This window comes from Haemaphysalis longicornis, unplaced genomic scaffold (genome assembly GCF_048455015.1).
Source record: "Haemaphysalis longicornis isolate Haplotype H1 unplaced genomic scaffold, Haemaphysalis longicornis Haplotype H1 scaffold_12, whole genome shotgun sequence".
NCBI lineage: Eukaryota > Metazoa > Arthropoda > Arachnida > Ixodida > Ixodidae > Haemaphysalis > Haemaphysalis longicornis.
In genome coordinates, this window is record NW_027526225.1 from 107,697,992 (window position 1) to 107,721,935 (window position 23,944).

At 45.4% G+C, this 23,944-nt stretch overlaps 1 protein-coding gene across 19 annotated transcripts in view; it reads left to right on the plus strand.

Moving 5' to 3' along the window:
- Window positions 1-23,944, plus strand: part of LOC144163204 (uncharacterized) — a 1,050,610-nt gene that overhangs the window by 873,268 nt on the left and 153,398 nt on the right. For 10 of the 19 annotated variants that reach the window (XM_077694044.1, XM_077694046.1, XM_077694048.1 and 7 more), the window contains one exon: window positions 22,847-22,927. The exons of the other annotated variants lie outside the window; for them this stretch is intronic. The gene's annotated coding sequence lies outside the window, so the exon portion shown is untranslated. The remainder of the gene's footprint in view (window positions 1-22,846; window positions 22,928-23,944) is intronic. 19 annotated transcript variants of the gene reach the window in all.

The following is a 23,944-nucleotide window of genomic DNA, read 5'->3' on the forward strand; positions in this document are numbered from 1 at the left end:
GAGTGGAACGGCTTTAATTTTTTTTCCTTTGGTGTAAGAGGGTTTTTTTTCGGGGGGGGGGGGGGATTTTTCATGGTAGACTTGCTTTCGCGTGCTTCCCAAGAGGCTACTTCGTTGCGGCTTACGTAGGCACTCTTTCTCCGTAACGCTTGTCTCTAAGACGCAGCTTTAAGACACAAAGGGCGCAAGTGCGACTCCCATCTCGAATTTTAAATGCGGAGCATTTCTTAGCGGCGCCATCCACACGCTCACTGCGCATGCGCAACTCTCCTCCTTACACCCACAGCTCCGCGATACTACACTATAAAAAAAATAAATAGTTAGCCGCGCCCGGTTTCGATCCCACGACTTTCGATCCCACTACGCTACAAATCAGGGACAGGAGCAAGTGCTACGAACGCGCCTTATGTCCTTTGACTCATTCAAACTACGTCAAGAAGCTACTGATACAACGAAGGCATGCGAAGCTGAACGTCAACGGAAACGACGAACTGAAAACTTTAGAGGGGGATGCTGAATTTCCCGTGGGAAAGCTGTGGCGAGAAGCGCCACACGCCTTGCAGCTCAACCAGCCCCGTCCGCAGCGCCTCTGATGCTGATTGTGGCAGGATGCCCCTAGGGATTGGCCAACCAAAGAATCCATCACGAGATAGGTTCGCGTTCAACCACCGTCGTCATCTTCCCGTAGGGGAACCGCCGAAGAAGAAGAAGAACGAGAAGACAAAGCTGCGAAGAGGAGGGCGTGTACATTGCTCTCAGCCGGTGCACCAATGTCAACAACCTCTACCTCACCAAAGCTGACGGAGACTACCGATTATACCACAGAGACAACATCGACAAGAACATGATGGACGAGTTTCGGCGCCTCGAGAACCACCGCCTACTCACCGTAACACAACAGCACTTGCTTGCCTTTGCCACCGGTGTGGACCCGGACGCGGAATTCCCTCTGGCGCTAGTAAAAACCAGATCACTCAACATAACGGCAACACAATGGAACCACACGGAACCGCCACGATGCTTCGCATCCTCATCAGGGTTCCCCACGGGAAGATGGTGTAATTTTTTCCTTTTCATTTCTGACATTGAAATTGATTGATTGATTGTAGGGTTTTAACGCGCCGACGCAACGCAGGCGATGAGGCGCGCCGTAGTGGAGTGCTTCGGATTCATTTTGACCACCTGGGGATCTTTAACATGCGCCGAAATCTCGTACACACGGGCGTTTTTGCTTTTCGCCTCCATCAGAAAAGCGGCCGCCACGGCCGGGAATCGAACCAGGGACCTCCGGCTCAGCTCTGACATTGAAATGATTATTTGGTCCTTCCCCTAGCTGGTAGATATTAACAATTGTTTTCGTTTGATTTCTTCAGTTTGGGGCTGCGACGCATTATGCCCCTTTCCCTCCCCCCCCCCCCCCCCCTTCAACCCTAGAGGTCTGCCGACCGAACCCTCCTCCGCCCTCTTCCACTGAACCGACAACCGAAGCTGACCGAGCGAAGTTAATGCGTCCCGGGAGCTTCGGTTGTTAGACATTCTCAGTTAAACCTCAAAAAAACGATGTTGTTTTACTGGTATTACACCTCAAGAACTTTAAGGAAAAGAACGAGAATATTTCTTAGAGACAGAAAAAGTGTCCGTGGGTAGGAAAAAATCTGAATGCGTAAGAATATCTCTGGCGCGAAAATAGCGCCAGCACTGCGAAGGCGGGAAATTTGAATTGCATTAGACAAACCTCCGTTCAGTTTATCAAAAGAGGATTGAGACAGCAAGGCGAAGAGCGTGACGGGTGCTTGCAATGAGCGGATAAGGCACCACACCCCATTATGGCGAATGACTGCTCTGCACTTTCGACGGCCTTCACGTTGAGTGGAACGGCTTTAATTTTTTAGGCTACTTCTGAAGCAATTAGTTGTTGTCCTAGTTAGTCTATAGTTACCAACCGAAAAGCTGTGGAGGTAGCATGTCTACCCCTAAGCCTTAAGTGTTGGCAACCTTTCGTTCCGCTTTGGGTACATGCAAGGCGCTTCTTGTATTGCCTGGCGCCATCTGGCGGGTCACTTCGAAAACTCCCTGCATCTTCTTGAGAAACCGCTTAAAGTAGCCTGCCGTTTCGTCATTGTGGACGCGAAGTGAATCAATGGATTTAACGCTCTATCGCTTTTGTTCGCATAGAAATTCAAGATTGTAGTAAAGGCCTCAGTATATCTTTAAAACAAACGGATAAATTAACACCAGCAAGCACAAAATTCCCCCCCCAATGGAGGCAACAACTTTTTCCGCTACAGCTTGAAAATTTATCTCGTAATTGGAATTATGTTTCTTTGAGACTTCCAGGAAATCCACCAAATTCTGGTTCAAAGTTCGCAGCCTCCTCTATATCGGTACTGGTGAGCAAAAATAAAGCAGCTGAAATAAGCGAATTCTGGAAAAGAAAAGGAATTCGAACAACGCGGTACAAAAAAAAAACGACCTTAGAACCCAGCAAACGGCTGAAACAGGTGATGATTAACTTCATCGCTCGAAATCTGAAAGCATGATATTGGACACCCCGGAAACAGTGCAACCGGTACCCAGGAAGGCCGAAGCCCCGTCATTACGCCCCTAGTAGAAGAAGCAGCGCCATCGAATTGCCGTAATTGTTGGAGAAGCGATGAATCATGGCCACCCAGCAAGGATCCACGGCTCTGCCTTTTGGAACACCCACCCACACAGACATCCCCGTTTTTATTATTTTGATATGGCCTTCGGAATGACCCGATCTGCTCCTGCTTTTTAAGGCACATTTTCTTTGTTAGCCGCTTTTGACGTCACTTGTTTCTTCTTTCATGGCCCGTCACCTAAAAGCGAAGTATGTCTATAGAGATCGATAAAGCAGTAATTGCGCGCTGCGAACATTCAACAGTCGTCGAAGCGCAGGTGCGAAACGATCTAGCTGGCCTGCACCAGTCGCGGCGCAGCTGGCGTTTCATGGTATGTGGCACCGGCTACGCGTGACTGGCGGTACGCCCAGAAACAAGGGATTCCCAAGCACGATTCCCCATAGAGATAGAGATACACTCTGAGGTGGGCTGAGTTCCGTTGAGGGCGTCAGTATGGAGAATTCCTTTTTGAGGTGCTCGAGAGAGAGCGAGAGAGAGAGAGAGAGAGAGAGAGAGAGAGAGAGAGAGAGAGAGAGAGAGAGAGAGAGAGAGAGAGAGAGAGAGAGAGAGAGAGAGAGAGAGAGAGAGACAGACAGACAGACAGACAGACAGACAGACAGACAGACAGACAGACAGACAGACACAGACACAGAGAGAGAGAGAGAGAGAGACAGAGAGAGAGAGAGAGAGAGAGAGAGAGAGAGAGAGACAGAGAGAGAAAGAGAGACAGAGAGAGAGAGAGAGAGAGAGAGAGAGAGAGAGAGAGAGAGAGAGAGAGAGAGAGAGAGAGAGAGAGAGGTTTTCCGGCATGTTCTCGCTTACATGCTACTATGCAGGGGTGGGGAGAAGGGATTAAAGGTCATAAAGGAAGTAGGGCGGAAGAGAGAGGAAAAAAGGGTAGGTAAAAAAAAGTTCACATGAAGCCTTGCGCGGGTGACGTAAAAGTCCACATGGTCTCATAGGTCAGGATATGATGGGCTAACTATCTGGGACGCAGATTATTACGTAAATAAAAGGGCTTCGGGAGGTTTCCCAGGTCTTCTTTTCCCGTCGGTATTAGTCTGCGCAACTCCCCTTGCTCCTTACTCAACATCGGCGTGCACCACGTGCATAGCTGACGTATCGGGCCCCATGTCTCTAACTATACGTCCCCTACGTCTACTTTTACGTGTCCTCCGTAGGATACGACTGCACCTCAACATTCGCTTCTGGTTTCCGGTCAGCCATAGGAGAGTAAAATCAGTCCTCAGCTGAAACCACCGGCTGCAACAATCGCTTTAGGATATTAAGTTAAGAAGCTATGGTGTGCACTGAAAATTCAAATTTCTATGGAAATAAAATATTATCACTAAGCAAGAACTGTGTCCTGCGGGCGCCAGCAAAGTTACGCTGGAAGGCTTTATCGCCCCCGACAAATGCTGGGTAGTAATAGACGACATCCGGGGCCTTGACATACTTACCTTCGTGTAACCCCGGCACTCCTCCTAATTCCTGAACTGGAAAAGCTGCGAAATAGGCGAAACAGAAGTGGAAACAACGTAACGACGAGGCAGCAAATGAATCGGTATAAGTGCGAACATGTCGCTTTAGGTCCGCTTTGAAAATAAGCAAAACGCAGGTTCGTCGTAGCTTTAACCACTATACGCTCATATGTTTATATAACTCACTATAAAGGCTTTCCTTAGGAAATTTCTTCTCTTCTATATTAACCATTGCAATCGAACATTTGCACCTGGACGTTTTGATAGCCTTCTCTTCACCACTATCGTCCTACTACCAAGGCATCAAGGCCTTCAAGCCCTTTTGTTCTGAAACAATATGTACTGGAATGCGAAACCCCTCTTCCAAGCATAACAATAACTGCTTTCATTATTTATAGCAGCACACAACAACCTCAACTGGTAAAAACATCCGTCATTTTTTCGTGTGGAATAGAGTCGTGTAATGTAGTATAGTGTAATGGGCAAAGCGCTTATAGGTGTAATCTTTCATTCTCCTCGTTTATTTAACTTTGGCGCTCTGAACGTTACGGCATACAATCCCAACTCGCAGAGAAGATCACATCATTCGGTGAAATAAAAATGCGCGCTCCTTACTGACGATCTTGACATGTTTGGCCTATAGGTTTGAGAACCCCTCTCAGTAAAGAAACTTTGAGTGCGACATTTCTTGAAGCCGCATGGGGACACTTGATGTAACACCTTCGTTTCAACAGGTTGAACAAGAAAATGAAGGAAGCTCACACTAACGTGTAAAACTTGAAGGTAGCGAAGCTGTACGCAACCTTCACGACCATCACGAAGGTTTAAGTCCACGATTGCCGCCCATTTGCATCTCCTTCGCTGCCGGAACAACCTTAACTCCATCATTGTTGCTATAAGTGTGAGTTTCCTTCAATCGTTGGAAGTAATAATCATTGGACATCACCTTGGACGGGGTACGCTATACCTCTTTCGTTCAGAGCAAGTGTTGCCACGATTACGGCGCACGTTGGAGTTTTTGTTTTTCAATTTTGCCCGATCTCTGCTAGTGGGTATGCTTGGTTTGACAAGACGGCGCCGGGGACGCTGGGCGGTCGTCGCGATGCACGAACACATGAGCACTCGGCATTTTCTAGGTTTTTTGACTGCCGGGCGCTCGCTGCAGAGAACGCGCTCACGTGCGCGTGCTCGCCATTTTCGTAGTATTTTTAACTGTGGACGGAAAAAATTACAATTTTCTAAACACCTTCAGTGTTAAAAGAACAAAGAATTATAACACAAAGGAACAGATTATAAAATGTACAATTTTCCGAAGAGCTTCGCGTGCACTTTGGGGACGTTCTAATTCTAAAATAAATATTTCCACTGTCTTGTACAATGTTGATTTGTCTCTTTATTCAATGTATTGTTAAGTGATAGGTTTCTAGGTTACAATGCTCTTGTGTGTGTGTGCATGCCGTAATTTGTCCTACTTTTGTTAATTCGGGTTTTGTTTCATTATTCCATGTTTTTTTAAGTCGTACTTTTCTTTTCAATGTGCTTGTACATACAATACGTGATATGTACATCAGTGATATAATTTCTGCCTATAACCTGTGTTTATAGTTAAGAACAGCAGAAGCTGCCCCCGTTAGCCTCTGAATTCGAGACCTCCTCTTGAAATATTGTGCTGTATACACTCTTCTAGCGCCAGTAGAGACAAGCAATCTTAATAAACATGTTAAAATTGAAATTCACAGGGATAAATAATGTGCAAGCCTCATAACAGGGCTAAACTAAAGCAGAATACATTTTCTGTTGAAATCGTTAACTTCAATTGTTTTCTTACCTGCGATTTCACTTATAAAAGGAAACCTAGAGCACGCCTGAGATATAAGCTTTAGGGAAATGTTCTTCCACTCCCAGTTTGTACAGTGTTCCCTAAAACATAAAAGTGTCTTTGGGGACACTGATGCCTAAGTAGGAATTACGACCCGTTTACAGCTCGTGCACGGGACACTAAACACAGAAAATTTATTTCCACACGCTTTCAGGCCACTGCTGGCCGCCCGTTCATAGATGCGTGAAGCGAAGTGGACGGGCACATTACTGCTACGCCCAACGCCGCGTTGACTGATTGACGGTAGTTCGGGGAGAGCACCAAGCTTGCAAGCAGCCCATCCATAACATTGCATTTACTTGTACGTTCACTTTTGGGTGAGGAAACGGAAATCGACGTTCCACGTAATCAAATCAGAGCCACGTTCTGCTCCTCGGTTCAATGAACATAGAGGTTTACGCATGGCTACAAACATCGAGAGTTTATATTAGCGGTAACAAAATCTCCGCTATGCTAATTCGTCGCCTAACGCAGCTGTGGCGCCAAGGACTCTGGTCTTCTCTGCTTGCGAATATGTTTGCGAGTTGACATCTTATGGGCTGCCGCCGCCTAGAAGGAGATTGCGCCGAAATCAATACGCGGAATGTGCAGTGATAACTGACAATGAGAAGACAGGAATATAGAACGTTCAAGTGTGAACTTCTAGGCCGTTGTCTGTGTTTTCCTCTTTGAAAAACGAGGTAAGGAAACTTGAAGTCAATGTAGACGTAAGAATAGAGAAAGCTTCAAGAAAGTAGTATGCTTCAAGGGCTCCAAGTTAGTTCAAGTTATTCGTCTCGTGAATTCCTTGAGAGGCGGGGGGCAACGCTGCTAATATAGGAAGAATCAAGACGCCCGAAATAACTTTTGGGCGCAATCAACCTAACTCTTTTATGCTCACGGAACGAATATAGGTTCAGTTATCTTCCAAGTCAGGTTTATTCCTACGGTGACCGCCGAAAGAACTTTTTCTGATTTCGTATTGCTGAAAAGTGCTTTTGTTTCACCAGCCCTTAAGTCTCCGGCTAACATATCCCTCTTGGTTCCAGCATCCATAGCCGTATGCGCATGCTTGCTGTGAATATCAATGCTGAAAAGAAAATTCTCTCGGCCACATAAGTCTGAAGGCAAAACCAGGGATTATCAAAGTTATCCACTGCTGCATTGCATTCGCGTCTCTTCGTTTCTTCGTCTGTTGACGCAAATTACCTCAACATGCAGACTGACCGCAATTCATGGGAAGATTCATAGAATCAGAGCGCTCTTTGCGAACACCTGCTCTACGCTCGTGCAGTCACGTTCCCCTGTCACGGGGCACGCGTAAGGCTAATCCCTATTCTACACTCTTAAAAAAAAGGTCGTGGCACTTAACAGACCGGACTAACCCGTTACTTGTCACAGTATTCCCGAGGTACTTGGTGCTTTTACTAACTGGTCATACTTAACCTAGTAAAAACTACGCGTGACAATGCGGATCGGCTGAGAACGTACCACAACATAGACACATTCAACACGCACACATCTCAATTAGACAACAAATAATTTCTGCAAGAAAACAATGGGATGCACGAGGACGACAACTATAACTTAGTTACCTTTGAAATACATTTGCTCTTTTTTTCGCTTTTAGCAGCGGAAAGTCATCTGATGAAGCCAGTGGGCTTTTCGCTAAAATCAAATATTTTAGCGATAACTTTGGAATTATGCATTTTAATGTGAGCGTTATACAATTCAGCATGCACATTTGCAAAACCATTTTCGTCGTGACATGGAGTGGGAAAAGTGTTGTAGTTATGTTCAATAATTCATACAATTTGTTTACTATCAGTGAATGTTAGTATCAAACAAGCAGCAGTTACTAAGTGCACGGTCTAGACTAGCAACGGTTCCACACTTAGTGGCACGACCTACGTACCGTTCTGGGGGTAGTAAAGTTCGTAGGGAGTTATCAAATACAACCCGTTCTTACCTTTCTACTAGCATGTTGATTAAGAGATCTTCTGACGCGGTATCAAGTCCATTTTTCGGGAACAAGCTGCGTTAGTGCGGAGCATTTATGCGGCGTAAAGTGACCCACCAGAATGGCTGCATCTGTTGGACGCGTGCGTCTGCTTGCCAGAGTTTTAACGGACGGCTTATTTTAGCTGCAGTGATGTGCATCGTCTTGGATGACTCATAACTTTTGTAGGCTGTATTAAGGCCAGTTTTCCATGCAGTAAAGAAAAAAAAAAGTATCAGGTTATCACTGTGGTTAGCGCACATGAATCCTGCTCTGGCGACCCAGGTTCGAACCTCCACGAAACCAAATGTATTTACTTATTTTCTTTTTGCAGCGGCGGCCATTTAGGAAATAAATTATAAAAAACAACATATAGGCATGTAACAAAAAAGCGAGTTGTTTTAGGATTTGAATATAATATAGGGGAATATGCTTTGACCGAGGTAAAGAGCTTCCGGTACTTGCTGGTGACAGTGGTACATAATCTTGACTGGCGCATTCATGTTGATAATACCTTCGCTAAAGCATATCAAAAGGTCTGCTTTCGTAGGCGGAAGCTCAGAAACGTCACTGAATAAATCAACTTGTTTGCCTACAAGACGTTCATACGGCCTGTTCTAGAATATGCCAATGTTGTATAAGGCCCACACCAAAAGGGTTTAAAAAGAAGGCAGAAAAATACAGCGGACGGCAGCGCGTTTTATATGTTCCAGGTATCGCCGCACAGACTCAGTTACAGATATGATTCAGCAGTGCGGGTTGAAACTGCTCGAAAGCAGAACAAAGCAACGGCTGAAATTTCTTTTCCAGATATTGTACGGGACATTTAAACTAGATAAGGAACACCATGTGAAAGCGCCTCCAAAACTTGGTTCCCGGAAAAATGAGAGCTGAGCAATTTGAACTGTTAAAACAAATACTGACGTGTATCGGTATTATTTTTTTTTCGGATGTCATTGAAACATGGAATAAACTACCGAATGATGTAGTGGAGTGCTCGGGTGTACAACAATATGAATTAGCTATAGATATGCCTTTTTTAGAAATAGTGCGTCATCCCAAACCAGTTCATGACTGTGCGCTATCACAGTATTTTCTTCCCTTGTTGTGTTCCCTTGCAGTATTTTGCAATGTTTTATTCGCGACGGTGTGTTCTTGCAATGTTTGTTCCCTTGTTTTGTTCCCTTGCATTATTTTGGAGTATTTTGTTTATGGCTGCGTATTATTCCAGTGATTTGCTCCCTGCCTGTAGCGACCCTCACAGTCAACGTATTATCAAATAAATGAATATATAATTTTGGTACCCGCCGCGGTGGCTCAGTGGCTAAGGCGTTGCGCTGCTGAGCACGATCGAGGTCGCGGGTTCGATTCCCGGCCGCGGCGGCCGCTTTTCTAATGGAGGCGAAAAGCAAAAACGCCCGTGTGTACGAGATTTCGGCGCACGTTGAAGATACCCAGGTAGACAAAATTAATCCGGAGCCCTCCACTACGGCGCGCCTCATCGCCTGCGTTGCGTCGGCGCGTTAAACCCTACAATCAATCAATTAAATCAATCAATATAATTTGGTAGCGTACGCTTTGTCGCCGACCCCAGCTACTGTGGCTTTTCGCGTTTGATGAAACATCTAAGGCTGTCGCCATAATAGATAACCGTTGTAGGCGGACTGTTGTCTATTGTAGGCGGACTGTTGTCTATTGTAGGCGGACTGTTGTCTGGATCCCGGCGTTGCAGGCAGCAGCAGCAGACGAGGAAACGATCGTGACGTCTCTGGGCGGATTCTTGAACGGTGCACCCGGTCTAGTGTCTATCCTCTTGTTCCCCCCAACTTCACATCTACTCCTTTTCTTTCGTGCACTGAAGCGAAATCTTTCGTAATTGTCGCATTCTTCCTTCTCCGCTACGTGCAATGTCCTACTCCGCCTTTTTCAGAAGACAAATGGCTCAGGGCGGCAGAGGGCGCGGAACTCGCCTTCTGCTGGGCGTTGAACGCGTGGGGGAGGCCATTCATTACGTCTCGCCCTTTGCTCTACTACCGCTCTGTCACTTGATGTTTTTCCACTTTTGTCTTTCGACGTCGCCGGGAATGGAATACATCGTAGTGGAGGTGCTTTTTAGCGTTATTTCTCTAATGCCCCAGAAGTGCCCTCTTAAGGCGGATTGTGTCCGTATCGGGCACACATAAAAACGTGTCGTCTCTGTGGCCGAGAAAACAACACTATGTAATGATCGTCGTGGCACTAAATAATTAATCGGCCTTGCGCCAAAAAAAAAAAACCCAACCATCATCATCATAAATAATTTCAAGAACAACGGGTTCAATAAAAGTGATGCATTGGAATGCCACTAAAAGCGCCTGGCAGTACATACAGGAAAAGAATCGTTAATTCGAACTCGAAGAAGACCGTAAAATTCTTCGAATTAACCGGAGTTCGAATTAGCGGGCGGGCGCTCGTATGAATGGGCATCGCGCCGCACTGCGCAGGCAGAACACAAAGAAGCCAACTCTGGACTGGTTATCGCGAATTAGGCGCTACTACACGTTTGTGGCAGGTTATTTCGTAAATGATAATGGCTTGCGCCGGAGCACTGGTGCTGGGTGCGCGGCGCCCTCTGTAGAAGCGAAATAAGCTGTTGAAGGAGCGTAGCGCGCCCACCATGCTGTTGTTTTTCTGTTTCGTTGTTTTGCATCTCGTAAATTTGGTTTGGTTTGGATTGGCAAGGCATTGTAATCACTCAGGGCCGACTTGTAATCACTCAGGGCGAGAAGCGATGGAAACCGGGGGATCATAGTTCGAAATAACCGTTCTGGATACCCACGCGTTCGAATTATCAGGAGTTTTTTTTCCGTAGAAATATACAGGGCTGTGTCGGGACAAGGGCGTGAGTTCCAATTAACCGGAAGTTCGAAATAACGAGCTTTGACTGTATTTTATTTGCTTTCAGCAGTTGTTCCAGGTCGATAACTAATAAACGGAAGCAAAATGGTTGCAAGACTCGATCAGCGTCGAAAAGTTCTCAGATATATTGGTTCTAACCGGTTTCTTTACTACGCATTCTCACATCTGCCGCACGACGTGCAGCTTTCTTTTTTTTTTTTTTTTTTTTGCTAAAGTGGTACCGAAGATCGACGTTTTTATATTTCAAAAGTTGAAAGCCCAAAGCAGAGTGGACATTATTTTATTATTTGTTTTTATGCCACAGCAGCTGAGAGTAAATGATGTATTGTCGGACTTCCGACAAGTTTCGCTGGTATCAATATCGACGTGGAGGCGTATTTCATTACGTCCTCTCATTGATAGCTTTATATTTTGAAGCGCTAAGCCTTGCGAGTCAGAAAAACCGGCTGGGGTGTTTCGACAGGGTGCGAAATATACATCAAACCTCCTATGCGTCATTCATCATCTCTGAAATGAAGAAAAAAACATGAGTCTGCAAAGAAACGCCGCTCTGTGCCAAGCTGCAATGTTCAATATAGGTTTGTTGGATATTTACTTTTCTACGCACTCTTTATCCAACACAACATTCAGAAGCAGGGTTTGGAAGTTTGCTTTTTTGTGCTTGCCCAAGGAAGAAAGAAGTCCAGAAGTATCTGTCCAATTCTGAAACTGTCATTAACCACGTTCACATATCAGTGGAAGTGATATAGCGATGGAACATTAACTGTAACTCTGGCACTTTAGGGTCTTTTAGTACGTTGGAATGTTTCTGACTCCCTAAATATAACAACTAATCTTCCGCGAGCTGTTCCCCGAAAACGCTGGCTCAAACTTCGTATTACTGAACTGCCATATCACTCATATGGGTATGGCATCGCCGTGCTTTTTTTCGTGTCCGGGCGGACCTGTGTGTTTTCAGTTAATTCGAAACCAAGTTTAAGTACTATTTCTTGTGTGTTTAGCGCCGCTGTTTCCAGCCCCAAATAGGGCTTTTTTTTTTCATTTCTTGTCCTTTTATCTCGCCTTTCTCTGGCCCTGTTATTCAACCCGGACTGTGTCTTTTTGTTTATGCGCCATTTTTAGCGTTTAGCCCTGCTCTTGGAAACGCGAGGTATGGTCTTATTCATTCTATTTTATTTCTAAGCCATTTCGGGCGGGGTATTTTTTATTAATGCAGAAAGGCAACGCAGCACGAATTTCCTATTTAAGATATCGCTGCATTTTTTTTTGTTCTTATGCTTGGCCTCGGAAGCTTCGAGAAGATTCCCGTCATGGCGGACGTGTTTACACGGAGCTGAGCAAATTTTCAAATTTTCTTCCCGTCATTTGCTATGTCAGTTCTACGGCTTTCGCACTGCTCTTTCATAATGTTCTAAAGCACCTTTCTACCAATTTCGAACCTCTTAGCACCAACTGTTTTACAGATATAAACGTTTTGTTTTTTTCGGCTCGGGGGTAGCCGCGTTGAGCCACACCAGGTTCCAAGTTAACTAAACAAACCTAGCTAACTTCCGCGAGAGGGTGGCCTCTTAAAGGTCATACTCGCGTTATCGCGAGGATGTTCGATAGTTTGACAAGGTAAATCAGCTCGCTAGGCGAACTTTAGGTAAAGTTGCAGCCAAAAGCACAAATTTAAACAAAACAGTGACCATAGCCCTATTTTGCCAAGCCGCCTGCGCAAAAGCGCAGAATACATAGGCAGGCCCTTTAACTGTTGGAATAGGTTAAAAAACATGTACGCTGAATAGCACAGGCACTAAGAAACAAGGAAAATGCGTATAATGACAGCGCTCGTAGAAACGCGATGTAAACAACCCGTAATAACAGCAAGCCTAACTGGCCCAGGCAGCCCGGTTAAATTTGAAAAAAAAAGAACTACTTCGCTAGGCAGGGGTCAAAGATTGTTGGGAAATAAAAAAAAAGACCTTTCCGAAGCATCTGACTTTTAAGTTACGAAAGGGGAAAACTCGAAGTTCAGTGCCACGTCAGAATCACCGTGCCCATACCGGGCTAGGAATAGGACGACGGACCAGGGTGACACAGGTATAGCATCCCTAAACTTTGAATACATCGACAACCCCTCGACGCACAAAAAAAATAAAACCGCTTGCCGTGACCGCCCGCGCAAAAGCTGCCTATACATGTAATCGGTTTTTATCTAGAAAAGAGGAAAATATTCTTTGCGCACGTGTCTTTGTCCCAATTGTTCGGGACATCTAGAGAGCACAAGGTTGTCTAACATCTGCGCATCCCTGCCAAAAGGTCACTGTTGTTGGTGGAGTGCAGGATAAAGTTTTTCAGCTTAAAATAGCATTAAAAAGCCAGGAAGGACTCTAATAATTTTTAGCCAGCTGAGCTTCAAACTAGACATTTTTTCGTAACTGTGCACTTGAGCATGGAAGCGGCTTTCCTTTCCAACGGGAAGACGTCAGTGGAGGTCATCAGTAAGCCAGCGTCTCAGCCTATTCCTTCAGAACCGCACGTATAAAACGCAAAATTGAGAAACGCTGCTCAATACCATCACTGCAGGCGCGCGCCAACGTCATCATCTGGAAACGTATATCGCTATCTCGCTCTTTTTTCTCTGGCTGTCTGTGCGCAAGCTATGCAGGTACGGGGTGATGCCAGCTCCGGAAGCTATAATCATCCCGGATACCTAAGGGGCTACACTAGAAGGGTTCACCCATGCTAGGAAGGTTTTAAGGGACATTAAAAAACACTCCCTCATCCGTGAAGGATCTTGCCACCCCGGTGTAGTAGTTGGCCGCAACCTCATATTACTATACAACTCAACTATCGGCAAGAAGAAGTCAAAGTCTGCATACAACTCTGAATTTACACTTCATGAGCTGAAGATTGCTCTTGCCACATGTAAGCATTCAGCTCCAGGTGCAGACAACACTACATATACTATGATGCAACACCTACACACAGACACTCCTGAGACATATCTACACCCATGCAACCAAACATGGCTATCGGGGCACCTTCCAAGGTCTTGGAGGGAGGCCGTAGTCATGGCTTTTCTGAAAGAGGGGAAGGACCCTTCTTATCTCACAAGCTATAGACCCACTGCCCTGTCGAGCTGTATGTGCAAGCTTTTCGAAAAGAAGACTAACCGGAGCCTCATGCACTTTCTCGAGATCTACCAGGCAGGCTTCCGGGCAGGGCGATCCACAAATGAACAAATGACTGAATAGCAGCCTTAGAATCGTATATTAAAGTTGCCTTTATACACAAACAGTACTGCATTACCATATTTGTTGTATCGAAAAAGCTTATGATACGGCATGGCGTTACGGCTTTCTTGGAGAATTAAAATCCTACGGTGTAACAGGTAACATGTTCAACACTCTTGATAGTTACTTGTCCAAACGAATATTTCGTATAAGAGTCAGGTCAGCACTGTCAAGAGTTCACATTCAAGAAAATGGTATGCCCCAAAGCGGAGTTTTGAGCTGGACGCTGCTTATGGTCAAGATGAATTCGCTTCAGAAAGCATTGCTTCCACCAATCTCCTGTTTTAATGCATGTGGATGATGCAGAAATATCTTTTAAATCTTGTAACATATCAATGTGTGAACGTCAGGTCCAGCTAGGGGTAAACTAACTCTCTCGTTGGGCAGACGAAAAGGGTTTTAAACTTAATCCTGCGAGAAGTACCTGTGTCGTATTCTCAAAGAGACGCGGAGTAAGGCCTGATCCTGAAATTAATCTCAATAGTGACCCAATTTCTGTAAAAAGAAACACAAGATTTTGTGTGTGGTGAAGGACCAAAAACTCACATTCACCTCTCACATCAAACAAGTCAAGTAAATATGATAAAAACTATGACTATTCTGGGTCATATCTCACCGACCATACGCCGCAGATAAACAACTCCTGCTGTGCCTTTAAACCGTTTGATAGGGTCTCGTTTAGATTACGGAAGTGTTGTCTACGGGTCGGCCGCAAAAACAGCATCAAGAATGCTCGATATAGTGTTACACTTGGGGCTTCGCGTCTCGTGTGTTGCTTTCCGCACAAGACCCGTTCAAAGCCTGTATGTGGAATGCGACAAATGGTGCCTGGAGTAGCAGCGAGCTTATGTTGATCATTTATATGCTTCTAAAATCTCATCAATCGATATCCATTCCTTTAAACATGTTTTTATGCATACATCTACGCCACAGCTCTTTTTTAATCGCCCATCCATGTCTCTTCACTCCTCACGAAGAGCGAGAGAGCAGGCAGCTCTACTTGATGTGGTCTTTTTAAACACTTTCAAATCGTCTTTCGTTGATTTGGTAGCACCATGGCAACTTCTCACTATGTCCTGTGACTTGTCTTTCATCCAACTCGATAAAAATAGGGTACCAAGAAATCCAATTCTGCAGCACTTTCTCCCACGACAGGAGAAATACCAGATCACACTACTTTAGAGCGACGCCTCCAAAACTGCCACCACCGAGTCATGTGCCTGAAACGGACCCAGTTTTAATGTTTCTGAGACCATAAATGTAAAGTGTAGCATTTTCACAGCAGAGGTATATGGAATTCTTCTTGCTGTGAGTGTCGAATGTCGTTGTCGAAATTCATATCCAAAATCTATCATTTACACTGATTCACTAAGCGTTGTGTGGGCGTTATCCTCCTGAAAAACGTCCAGAAATTACCTCATCAATCTTGTTTTAAGGACGATTATGTTAGCATATGGCTCAAACCCTGAGGTGGCTGTTTGTTGGGCCCCAGGCCACGGGGGGTCGCTGAAAACGAGACGGCAGCTAAAAAGGCCGCCGTTGCTGCACTCACCAACAAAGTGTACGTAACATCAGTACCCTATACCAACCTCAAGCCACACATAAAACAAATACGTAAATCATGGCAAAAAAGTGCAGTGATGAGACAGACAACAAACTACGCATTGCAAAACCGCACTTGGGACGGTACACAACCGATTCCCACACATACCCAAAGAAGCTACCTTAGCAAGGGTACGGATAGGTCAGACACATGTAACACACTCCCACCTGCTCACTGGATCACCTAGACCCATGTGCAGCGAGTGTGGGGAGGCCCTGTCCGTAATCCACATACTCATTCAATGCAAGGCACTTGACACAACACAACGTAAACACTTCCCGCAACTATATACGCGACCTATTCTACAGCACCCGTCATACGTTTTAGGAGACGAGCCCACGTTTTAAATCAAACACGTTTTTGAGTTTCTTACCGACGTAAAAATTTTACACCTCATTCCTTATCATGCATCTTGACAACCTGGCCCTTTGCACCAGTCATCTTCAGTACCTTGTGTTTTACTTAGTTTATTTTTACTTAAATTCTTTACTTTTACTTTCATGTCAATCTCATGCCTTGCGCCATTAAAATCCAAACATCATCAGAACAGCGATACAGCAGAGGCTGCTAAGAATCTATGGGTCCGGACAGGCCGCCATTGGAACTTGACCCTGGCAATGCTCAATGCACGCATTGTCTAGTGAACGAAGCTTAGCGGTGCTTCTAGATGAGCTCTCGGACATTAGGTGCGATATTATAGGGTTAAGCGAAGTTATCACAGGAGATGGCTTCATGAAACACACTAGTGGTCCTGTTTTATACTTTAAGAATACAAGAGAAGAAAAAACAAGGGGTTGGATTTTTAATCCACAGAGAAATACCAATAAACGTGGATGAGTTTTTCAGCATTAACGAGAGAGTCGCGACTGTTGTGATCAAGCTAAACAAGCGACTCATAATCAGCATAGTACAGGCCTATGCGCCAACAACCAGCTATGATGATGAAGCCGTAGACGATTCCTACCAGGACGTCGAATCAGCAATGAAGAAGCCAACAACGCAGTTCACAATTGTCATGGGAGAGGTTAACACAGTCGGTAAGAATTGATTGATACATTCTCCTACAAATGAAATAATACGAAATGGACACCGAAAAGCCCTGTAGGTACAACAAAAATTGACTTCATTTGAAGTGACAACAAAAGTATCGTACAAGACGTAGAGGGGCTAAGTAAGATTGGGAGCAGCCATAATAGGATTGTTAGATGCTCGCTAAGGCTGAATGTCAAAATAGAACGAAGGAAACTCATGAAAACTAACCCCGCATGGAGTCAGTCAGAGCCTTATCGCAGGAGCTTAAAATAACTCTTCAAAACATATTCGCACTTTTGAACGAGCAGAACGAGGTCCATGTAGACAGGCTTAATGACAACCTAACATCGGCACTCAGTAAATCAGCAGCAGCTGTGGGAGAACCAACGTGTAGAGAACAAACTATAAAACAAACTACGAAAACGAAGGAACTGATTGCCGAACAAATAACACGAAAGTGTCAATTGTCGAAACTGATTACCTGAAATAAAACAAAAGGCATTCAGTCTGATAACATGGCAGTAATCGAAGAAACTCTGCAAATAGGGGTAAACTTCAAAGTAACTAAGAGAAAGCTAGCCGCACTCATAGACGAGCAGGGTAACGTTACGCATAACATGTACAAGATAATAAAGGTAGCAGAACGTTTCTACACCAGGCTGTATGCCAGCGACGTTAGGAGAAGGAAAACGTCTGGGTACAAACTAAAATTGCGATGTCCCACTAGTAACTACACAGGAAGTTGGAAAGGCTTTCAAAGGCATAAAAATAGGAAAAGCTGCAGGTGACGACGCTATACCAGTCTTTCTGTGATAAGTGAAACGAAGATCTTTAAAGCCAATGCGCACTGTTTGCACAAAGCATTCCTGCCTATAGTCCAGCAGCTGAACGACAGAAGTGGGCCGCAACTCCACCGAGATGAAAAAGAGAGGCAGAGGCAGCCTCCTCACGACCACACACGGACAGACTTCTCGCGAAATGAGCTCACGCGCGGATGATAGTGGCAGCGCTGCGTAATCCCAACGGCGCTAAACACCTACGTTTCCTGCACAGAACCCGCGGTAGTCGCTTTGTTCTAACGCCTCGGACCCGCGATGGGCGGTACTTCGTACTTTACTACCCTCGTTTGCAACTCCGCCAGCCTGCACTGTCAGTTGTGGCTACAATAGCTGTTGACGGTGCGCTTTCATCCACAGGTGCTCATGGGGCGTGCCGGGAACAAACAGGCTTTGTCCTTAACGCGACGACGCCTCCTCTGGTTCATTACGACGCATGCAGAATGCGCTTCATTATTTCAACAAAACAAGGAGCAATGCGTGGGCCGTCCACTCTACCGAGTTGAAATGCGGGGAGATCTTTCAGGGAACCCGACGGTCCGCCAGCTCGAATGAGCAAACTCCGCTTAGGACCTGGACATGCGCTGACAGCACCTTGCCTTCCCTTTAACTTATTCAGAGCATCGTAGTAGACAGTAAGCACGCGAATGGGTTGGCCAGTATTGTTACACATCACACTGTAGATTTGTGCACAGAGCGCTGTCGTGGTATGAAAAGAACGTGTAAAGCTTATCGGGCGTTGCTAGACAAAGAGGCAAAAGGCTGAGTGCACTGAATCGGCGACGAAAGCTGCCCTGCCACACCAAGTTAGACTAGCAGAGGAAATTTGAGAGGAACACTCATCAGAAACAACATATTCTGCTCGCGGGGTTTCTCTGCATTTGACGCCCAGCCGACTTTCCGCATTCGAAGTCTTAGCATCTTTCGTAAGGGGGTTCACGGGCTGTGACTCATTGCGTGCCAGCCGACCCGACACCTTTCAGATGCTTGTCACATGTTTAATAGTGTGTTGATACGGAAATAAAAAAGTGTGCGCAAGAAACTTCTTCCCCTTGTCAAGCGCTCATGACTCGACGACGTGACGGGGAGAACGAATAGTGGAGAGATATGGAATGAAGCAAGGCGGCAGAGTTTGAGAAAAGCGGAAGTGAGTCGTATCCACTGCGTGCCAGGCTCCTCATTGGAAGTTGCGCGAGAGTCGGGCAGACAGTCGTGAGTTAGGAATAAAAATAACCTCCGGAAATTAAAAGAATTGCTCACTAATGCGTAGCATTCTTATGAATCTTATCGAGAGGGTGAGTTTTTTGCAGCCACATTTCTTGGTTTTTATAAGTTCTGTTCGACCAATTATCCCCATTTACGCTATTATAGTGATTACAGGTGCAACTTTCGCAAAATCTGCATTTTTGTGCAAATGCAGGGCATTACACTGTCCTGGCTATGGGGACTCTACCAAAACATTCTACGCTTTAATACGACAAATTCCGAAATCCGACGACTTGTACACAAGCTTGAGTCTTCTGGCCACTGGGTTTTCCGTCTCCAAACATCACAGCAATAACTCAAGTTTTTACTTTTTCTCGGAAAACAGCAAAACAGAGTAAGCGGGCCACAAGTACTTGTAGTTTGTAGAAGTTTTGCCTCTACACACCTCAAGTGAAGTGCTTCGTGAAATTGCGTACGGTCCAGCTGCAGCTGGAAAAGGATTACAAAAAGCGAATTCAAATCTCCTAAAGGTATGGAAGTCATAGGAGAAAAAATGGCATTGCTTAACTAAATTGTACCTCGTATATAAAACAATCATTTCGTTGCCTCTTAACATTGATGTGCAAGTTTCGTGGCACCTCGGTCACTGCAAAGAATTTGAGTTGCTTAATTTTTCCCGCTCATGTGGGAAGGTGTATTGAAACACAAAGCACGCATAACCTGCTGACTGCCTCATTTTCTGATCTCTTTAATTCTAGCGGGGGAGGTGATTACATTAGCTGGAATTACAACATGGTTGGTTCTAATACAGCTTCCTATCAAAAGAAGTGATGCAGGATGAAATGACCATCAATGAGGCATGATAGTGCATCCAGAAAGAACGCATTCTTTTTCCCTCGACGTGTGATGTAAAGCGATACGTAGGATGCGGGAAATTTACGCCTATTACAACGTCGTGGTAACTGCCACACTTACGCACACAACTTAATACGCACTTTGCATCGTGGCTTACAGGTGGCATCTTTCACATTTATTAATGCGAATAGCAAACGGCAGTGCCAATTTAACCGCCAACTGCTTGGAGTAATCACTTCCCGGAGCGTCTTGAGTTATGCCGGCGCTCTGACCAGATACCCCCTTCAATTATAATAAGTTATACCTCGCACCGTGCAAACACTCGTCTTCGCCGGCACGCGTGCTGTCTGCGCGCCTTATTAGCACCCAAATTTAGAAATAATCAATAGTTCCGAATGGTCTTTCCAGCAAAGAAGCTTTCTAGTTTACTAGGGGATACTTAACCGTGCTGAACATCAACCACAACAATCTGCTTTTGGGTTCTTGTTATTGGAATCTCTGCGCTAAGAACACGCCCACAGCGTCTCCCACGCAGTTCTCTTCCCCCCACAGCTACCGTTTAATAATGACAAGCTACATGCATTGTGCGCTCAGTGCTTCGTTCAGACCAGTAAAATTGCTTTTTAGTAATGAAACTGCAGAGCAAAATGAAAAAAAAAATGGCTGCGGCTTCGCTCAGCTAACCTTGGATATGCGAAGCAAAAGCTTGACTTGGTCTGGTTGAGTCTTGGTTTCGCTTGGTTAAACTTTCATTTATCTGTACTGCCGACCACGTCTCAAAGCCATTCGGTTCCTTGCAACGCTCACAGAAGAGGCCGGGCGAACGCGGCGTTCATTCATGGCGAACGCACCGTTCCTCTTCGCCGGGCGCGAGACGAGTCACGTTGCCCGAAACGACCCAGCGCCGCATGCGTGGGATGCTGCGGGGGTGGTTGGCTGCCTCGGCCGCATCGGCGGTGGCGACCGCTGTCGGCGCCCGCAGGCGCCAACAGCGGGCCCGGCGAATCACGCGATGCGCTTCGAGGGGTGTGTCGCCGGGGTGTGTCTCCGGTCAAAAGGTCATTTGCGCATCCTCCACGAAATCACTGGACGAAAGTAGTAAAGCTTTGCTTTAATAACTAAAAACTCTCTGAAGTCAACGCGTAGAACTCAACTATGAAAGAGGCATCTCTGAGGCGGTTCATTGAAGCTTCCCGCACAACTCTTAAAAAGGCGCTGAAGGGGATTTGCCGAATTCTAACTTGAAGCGTTACTGTGCAGATTACTCTGCGTATTTCATTATTTCCTATTCAGCTAAACATTGAGGTTTAGGTTAGGTCGAATTGGCGGAAGAAGAGAGAGCACCATGCGCCGTTAATAGCCGCAGGACGAGCAACTAATGTAAAGGCGTACTGGTTTGTCATGTATATAAACTACGCTTTCTGAGCCTTCCACATTTTGACTTTTAGCCCATTTCGTCGTCGTGTAGCCTCAAAGATACTTCTGGCAAACACAGATCTTTCAAAGACAGTTCCAACGGAGTGTTAGATTTTGCAGCTTATATATGTCCGCACACCCGACAAGGGAACATTACAGGACAAAAGAAGATTCGAAAAGTTAGAAGGTCGGAGGGTCTGAACCCATGGCATTCGTGCGTCTGCTATAAGTAAAACATCCTCCGTTTGCACCCGTAAAACCGAGGAAGATAAAAACCGCCTTTTCCTCCCCCGCTACTAACCAAAGGATCGGAAACTAAGTATAGCTGTTACTCCTCGAATACAAAAAAATATTAATAGCGGAAAGCAAACAACGATCTAAGAAAAGAAGACCCTGGAAGAAACTAGGCACTCTCTTCTTGCAGTAAGAAAATAATGAAGAAGGAAGGTAGGAAATAACGATGCCAAACCTGGACATAAAGATCTTTTTCGCAGCCATGCGGTTCGAACGTCCTGAAGAAGCATCCGCGAGTTCACTTGTAGGCATTGATGCACTCCCCGCAACCGCATTGCATTTCACTTCAAGCAACGCCGCTTCCCTCGCAAACTCGCAGCGTAACTGAATATGTCTCTCTTGCCATTCTCTACCACGCTTTATTTTTCAGGAGCCACGGTTTATTTCCGGGTCAGAGAAAGAGCTGTTTGTCTCCCCCGGGCTTCAAGTGTGCGTCCTTGTGCTTTCTTTTTTTAATACGCTTAAGAACTTTACTGAGAGAAAGAACAATTATACGCAAGAGTACTGGAGGCAAAGTCGTACTCGTTTCCCACTTCCTCTACCGTGACATGCAGTGTTTCTTTTGAGCAACAATGCCTAACCGATTATCTCCAGGTACCCCTGATTATGTCTTTGAACTTCAATGCCGTTCAGCTGCTGATTCCTTCTACGTGTATAATCTTCTTGACTTGCTAGATACTTGGATATTTCGCAGCGGTAATACAGTTTGGCCCTAATAACACCTCGAATTTTCTCCTTAAAATACAGTAAAAGCTGGTTAATTCGAACTTGGTTAATTTGAGCTTCCGGTGAATTCGAACTGAAGCCCTGGTCCCGGCAAAGCCCTGTGCATTTCAATGGGGGAAATCTCCCGATAATTCGAACGCGTCGGCATCCAGAACGGTTAATTCGAACTTGGATCCCCTGTTTTCCATCGCTCCTCGCAGAAGAAGTCAGCCGAGAGTGATTACAATGTGTTGCAAATCTGAACGAAACCCAATTTACTAGAGATGCATAACAACAAAACAGAAAAACAACAGCCTAGCGAGCGTGCTATGCTGCTGCGGCAGCGTATTTCGCTTCCGCAGCGGACGATTACTTTTAACGTTGATTGCCGCGACCCTACCATGTAAATAAACGCAGTTTCGAGCTTGAACAGTGTCATTCTTCAGAAAATCGTCTGCCACAAACGTTTAGTGGCGCCTAATTCGCGATAATGCGGCCAGAAGTGGTTTCTTTGTCTCATGCCCTGGCATTGCGGCGCGATGTCTATTCATTGTAGCGCCCGCCCGCTAATTCGAATTCCGCTTAATTAAAACAATTTTATGGCACCCTTCGAGTTCGCATTAACGAGCTTTTACTGTATTCTAATTATAGTGTTCTCCAGTCATGAAAATCCCGAAATAAATTAGACAATCACGAAATGCTTGTCGCTCTAGGGTTTCTTTCTATTTGTTTTTTTGCGAAAGCATGATTGGCCCATCCAATGGGGAAGCCTGTGTCCGGCGTCTGAAGCAACAAGACGGCTTTACGATGACCGACGGCGAAGAGTGAATAAAAAAAACCACTCGAAAAAAGGCAAAACAGGGTATGAATGGGAACCGAACCCAAGCCAGCGAAATTAGAGTCAAGCATGCACCTCAAGACTGTAGCTCACTTATAGTGCGTGCGTTGTGGACTGGCAGAGCGTCGAGTACGGGAACGTGCAGCTCGAGGTACAACAAGTAGCACTTTCCTAGGCACGCCCATATACGCGACACATTAAGTTAACCGGATGTAAAAGCACGTAAAGCATTCAGGTTAACAGGCCAGTGACGATGAGTTCAGCCGTCAGAAGAAACGGCCATTTCAACAAATCCAATTTATTCTCAACGCCCACATAGCAAACCGAAATACCTCCCATGCGGAAATCACCCATTACCTACAGAGCCTAGAACATACACGGAGAGGGGTTGACCTAAAGTTAAAGAGGCCATGCAGACAAAGTAAAAGGTTGCTTTATTCGAAACATTTGGTGTTTTATAGTGCCCTCGCGCTTTTCTGGCAGCAAGTGATGCCATCTTCATTGAGGAAATAATTTCAGTTAAAATTTCGATTCTCCCGCCAAATCGTGTGTTTCGGGACGTCTGTCATGACGTCACAAGGAAGTGTTTTCAAGCGAAATTTAAGTGCGCTGTTCAGTCTGCAGCGGACTGTGGAGCCATGCTTACCGTCAGTCCTGCTAGATGGCGCTACCATACTGCTCTGCACTGCTTGTGCTTTGTTTTTACCGTATTTGCACCTTCATTGTTCTTACGGTGGGTAGTAATAGTTGAGAGAAATATGTGGTATGTTCGACAAACAGGGTCACGTAAGACAATGTCGCATACGCCAATCGGCCAGTGCTGTGCGACACAACCCCAAAGCGCCGCACTGCGGTGTAGATATAACAAGCATAGTGCGCAGTATGAACAGCAGTACGCACTTGTACTTATATGCTCACGCGTACCCTCGTCATCTATATTGTTTGCTTCAACGTTTTTACTGCTATAAAATCAATATGCATTACATTCAAGAAAAATAACTTG